Below are 6000 nucleotides of genomic sequence, written 5' to 3' on the forward strand. Positions count from 1 at the left end.
ATAAATTTATTATGTCGTATAAATTAAAATTTAACAATCAGAAGAAAAAAAACATTTATGAAATTTTGAAATTCTATGAAAGGCCTTCTTAAAATTTTATACTCTTTATTGTTGTTCAGAAGTTGAATATTGGAAGAATATTTAAATCATATCTTTTAAGAATTGTAAACATAAAACTGTGTTTAATGTAGAAATTGTTTAAGTATATTTCAAGTTTCTTTTAAGAATAATTTTCTAAATAGTGAATAATCTGTGAAACAAAACAGTTTGGGCTTGCATGTGAATGGATATGAATTCATGTATCTATTATAGTTGTAAACTGGCCATGCTTTTGAATATAAAGTGACCTGTTATGGTAAGGTACACATATGTATATTTTGTGAATTTATGGAAATGCCTTCTCCTTCTCTACTTCTGTCCAAAAAGAATTCACAATAGGGCACGCTATTCTGATTTTAATTCACTTGCTTGTTTCCCCCGCATCCTTGAGAGGCTAATCTGTGAGGGTTTTTATCACCCTGTAGATAGTTCAGTTCCCTTTTCGTGTTGTATCTAATAAGTGCGACAAATAGAATTATTATTGTTGTTCAGGGAATGCAGGGATAGATAACCTCGCGAGCTGTCAAGAGGGACCATAAATCACATCTTTAAGTGGTTTGAAAAGGGAAAAAGAATTTTTGCTTTTTTTTTTCTTGTAAAAAAACCTTTATTAAAAAAAATTCTTGTTTTTAATTTCATGCGAACGATAATCGGAAAGTTAAAATTGAAATAAAATTATTTGAAATGAAATTAAAAGTCTCTGCTATTGAAAATAAAATAATGCAGTAAAATTAATATTAAATTATTGAAATAAATCAGATTTAATAAAATTATTAATCGGATTAACCACAAGTAAATTTTAAAACTTGCTTTCTGTTAAATATATTCTTCAAGAATTAGTTACAAAAGAAATGTATTAAAAAATTTAAAGAAACAAACGTGTTTGGAGGATTTAATTTCAAATTTCAGTAAAACATTTATTGTTAACTGCTATTTTTAAAACTCCTCGTTAAGCGTTGGAGTGGACAATAATATTATGCGTTTACCTCAAAACTTGTGATTAGTTTTTATTTTCATGTTTTTCTTTTCAAAAATTCATAAATAGGGAATATTTTTGAAATTCTCAAATTTTACTGATAGAATAGATCAATGAATATGTTTGGTCAAAGAATAAAAAACTACAATTTTTTCAATCTTTATAAAAACCAGAAATCTTTATAATTTCCTGCATTCTTAAGTTCTATTAAAAAGGAATGCACAACAATTTATTGACTGATCATTTGAATAAAAAATACTAATTTTTGCCAAAAACTGTAACATAATTACTGCAAATTCATCATAAGAAACGTTTATTGAAACAAATTAAAATAAAAATGAATTTGAAATAAAAATTTAATTAATATATTTAATAAAATTGCGTTTTTAAGACTTTTAAATTTATCCTTTCTCATTTTTCTTTATCAGCATCTGAAAGACTTGAGAACATGGTACTATCATGTCACCAAACAGCGTCTTTTCTTTCTTCACCAACCGTTATGATAAGGATCGGAATCTGTCTGGTGACATGTTGCTTGAAAATATTCAAATTTGACGATGCTTTTTTCTCAGATCTTGCCGTCAATGTCTTCAGTAAACTCGCTTTGTTCACTATTTGATTACTTTGATTATCAAAATATTTTGAATCTCTAGAAACTGCATTAGATAGCTTGTCCTGTTGTGTATTCTTGTCACTCCAGTCCTCTTTGCCTATGCTTTTTTCTGTACTGCAAATCCTTTTTACGTACAAAGAATGTTTCTCATGTAAATAATATGTCTATATTCTTTATGGAATCCATTGTGATATGACTTGTTACATTTTGCTGCTTTATTGTTATTACGAAACCCATGTCGTTTTTTGTGTTATTTGAATTCATTATAAGGAATAGCATAACTATGTACATAGCGTTAAAAGAATTTAGAGAGATTTTATTCAATGAGATTTTGATTTCGAAAATTATTTAACAATAGTTTGTGAATCTTAGCACCAGCAATGCACATTCATTTCGCATTAAGCAGACGATTTGTATCTTTAAGAAAAATTATTTGACTGTTACACGCCAAACGATTTTTATTTTAATTTATTTAATCTTTATACAAAAATCTTGAAACGGATTATTTTTCTTTTTTTTTAAAGTATTAATGTTTTTAGTACAATCAACTACATTACTTTGTCTGACAAAAAAAAAAAAATGTGAATGCATCGATTGCAGTACGAATAAACTCGCGAATATCACATTTGATAATTTTCCGAATTTTCATTCGGACAGCATGTAATTATTTTTTCTTGCTAAAATCTTAAAATGCGGAATTATACAATCAAAATTTGAAGCATAAATAAATATTTTTAAAATATATGGGTAATAATTTTTAACTTTAAGATCCCTTATTAGAATATTAAATTAAACGCAATCTGATGATACGGTTTTAAGTTTAAGATGTCAATTATAACATAATTTTGTGTTGCAATGTGGAAGAAAAGGAAAAGATCCAGAGACTGAGTTTACTAGTAATATGATTTTATCAAAATTAATAATAATATAATTATTTTTCAAACATGATAATTTTTTTAAAAAAATTAAATTATTTCGTAAGATTCAAAATTAATTTGACAAGTAAGAAATTTACTAAAATAGTTTCGTATTCAATAAACTATGCTTAATGTTTCATCCAACATATTTTCATGTTTCACTCTTTCTTTTAGAAAAGAAAAAATAACATTGAAATAATATGGAGTAATTTTTTTAAATGATCATGCAATTTTAGTTGCAAAACATTAACAGAAAAATTCTTCTGAGTATACCGATTAGTTCTGAAAAAATGGGACTCTAGCAAGTTTTCCTCTTTTTTTTTTTTTTTTTTTTTTTTATCCAATAGCATAATAACAGAATGTTAAAATTTGTGTCTGATCACAAGTTCGGACGATTCCGTATGTGCAGAACTTAATATTATTATATTCTTTAATGCTATTTGAAATACTCAACCCTCAATTAAAGGCTTTAACAACACAAATTACACATAAAATAAACAAAATGCTAAAAATCACAATCTTAAAATATTAAGAATTTCAAACTAATGACATCTTCTCGTGCTGATAGTAAAAAAATAGAAGTCCAGGATTCCAGAGTAATTGGCACCAATCGCAGTCCTGTTTATTAATGATAGAAAATTTATTCCTAAGAAATAAACGAAATCTGCCTTTTTCAACTTAATTTAATGACTCCAAAATGCTTCTATTGACATTATATATACTACTGCTCCATACTGAATTAAAATATGCGATTTTGAGTTTTTCAATAACATTTTCTGCTGCCTTTGGATCTTCTGAAAGCTTTTCGTCGCTCAAACTTCATTGTTTGTGCAATTTCCTCCCCAAACTGAACAGGATAACTGAAGTTCAGTTAATTGGAATTCTAATTTTTTGAAATTTAAAGTACCTGTCTGTATTCAGGCCTATCATTTAAGTATAAAATATTTTTCAAATATGTATACTAAGTTAACAAATTGGAATATGAAATCCTGAAAGTAGATGCAAATTTACCATCATGCTTCTATTTTACAAAAAAGAAGGATTTCGGGCAGATTCCCAACAAATTTCCTGATCTACATTTCTAATCCAGCTCAAAAATCGGTTGGAGATAGATGCATCTATAACAATTCAGTTATTTAGTTATTTGATTCGAAAACTGTTAATGATATTTTTAAACATAATAAAACCTAGATTTGGGGAGGGGGGGGGTTGTATTCAATATTCCGTCTTTTCCTTGCTAGGATCTAATTCTGATTTACAACTTGGTTCTAAATATGCTTAGCAGTATGTATATTATTTTCACAAAACTTTTATAATTACTAAGATTTCTAAACTAATAATGAACTTAAAATAATTTATTTAAAATGTTTCGAAATGTGGCTTTTCAAGTTTTAAGAAGAAATTACATAAAAATTTGTTACAGCCTAGAATTTCATGTCAATGAGAGTAAAAATGAAAAAAAAAAAAAATGTAGGATTTGGACACCCTGGATATTAAGATCCATCACCTCCATTATAAGCCTGCTTGTTCTTTAATGCAAGAGATATAACTATTAACTAAGAGATAAGACTAAAATTTATAAATTTGACAATTTAAAAAAATCATGAAATTGTTTCTTTTCACATTTAAGTTCTCAAACATTTTAAAGAAATTTTAATGTCTAAAAATAGAGCAAATTTGGAAATCTTTAAAATTTTCTTTCAAATAATATGACCTATTTCCTTTGAGAAATGTGTGCGAGATGATCATTCAATGCAAGCAGATACATTAAATTGTCAATACTTCACAAAAAAATAGAAATTTTTACTCCTCAAATACGCACACTTTGAAGCCACAAATAAAAGAAATATATCATATCATTTTGAGTACTATCCAAAATTTTAAAAACCCATCATTTTTAATTAAAAGATGCACTTTCGGAATTCAGATTTTTCATTTATAGACTTAATCTGAATGTTTTCTCTATGTTATTTATTTTCTTTTACTTCTCTACGTGAAACATTCTAGGGGTATTATGGACTTCGTTGTCCATTATCGAGATTTAGATTCCAAGGTAGATTTTTCTTTTCTTCTTCTTTTTTTTTTAATTCGTTTTTGTTACTTCAGTTAAACATATGCGATGAAATGAACCATAGTCAAAATCTAAGATTGGAAAACTAATCTTAAAGCAGCACTTAATCTCTTGCTATCTAAGGAATTAAACCTTATCAGATTTTAGTATTTAATTTTGGCATTTGACTTCTAATTACTTTTATCTGTCCATACAAATAAAATTTAATAAAAAAGCTTCCAACTGTAGAACAAAAGTTTCACTGATTTTCATAGAATCATACAAGAAACTTATCATCAGCGATAGTTTTTTTTAAAATAAATTATTAAAATTAACCTTGGAAGTGTGTTTATTTAGTCAAAAGTATAACGGAAATTTCAAAAAGTTATACTTAGTAAAGGAGGCAATGACAATGAAAGAAGAAAAAAAATTACATATGTATATATTTTTAAATCCTTCCAAAGGCGGAGGGTTTTTTTTCCTAAGTCATTTCCTGATTTATTTTAAACGGGCTATGGTGTGTCATTCAAACTTCATTTTTTAATGTTTAATACATGCAGCAAACGACAGCCCGAGTTCTAAGTATCGTATAAATTTACACACGAGTATACTTCGTTTCCAAGAAGAAAATATCGAATGGAACCCAAAGAGGATTAAGATTCAAAGTACGTGATGGCGTTTATATTTTGTCAGATAAGAATTTTCTATGCATAAACATGGTGGCGATTTTAAAATGGAATTCTTAATAAGTAAGGGGAATAAAGCTTCCAAATCTATCATAAAATTTTATCTTTTGAAGAATTTTCATTCGATATTTCATATAAAATGTGCAGAATATATATAGATATTTTTAGAATTTTAGGAATTCGAAATCCAAAAAGCAATATTAAATTACATTAGCATCATTCATATTTAGTTCTAAAAAGTACTTTTCAGTCTTTTTTGGATTCGAAAAATTGCAAATCGTTCATGGAATCATTTTAGAAAATTGTAAACCATTTTTGAAGAAAAAAAAAATATCAATTTTTATTATAGCAGATTCGGAGTATCTATAGTTTGACCGAAAATTCTTTCAAGTTGCATGATCTTGCTTGTGCTAAGATTTCTAAAAGTAAAAAAAAAAAAAAAAAATAATAATAATAAATAAATAAACAAATGCTAGAGAGGGGCTAGTTTTATGTTGTCATTCCACTGCAGCTGTGTGATAAAATGCACCCAGACTACTTTTCATTTTTAATACAGATGAAATCTGTTTACTGTAAAATAACCAAAGTGTAAACTATAATTTTGGCAGAAATAAATCTTTTTAAGTTTATTGATGTGTGATTTTTTAAATAACACTTTT

Source organism: Argiope bruennichi, chromosome 2, assembly GCF_947563725.1.
Source record: "Argiope bruennichi chromosome 2, qqArgBrue1.1, whole genome shotgun sequence".
Lineage (NCBI taxonomy): Eukaryota > Metazoa > Arthropoda > Arachnida > Araneae > Araneidae > Argiope > Argiope bruennichi.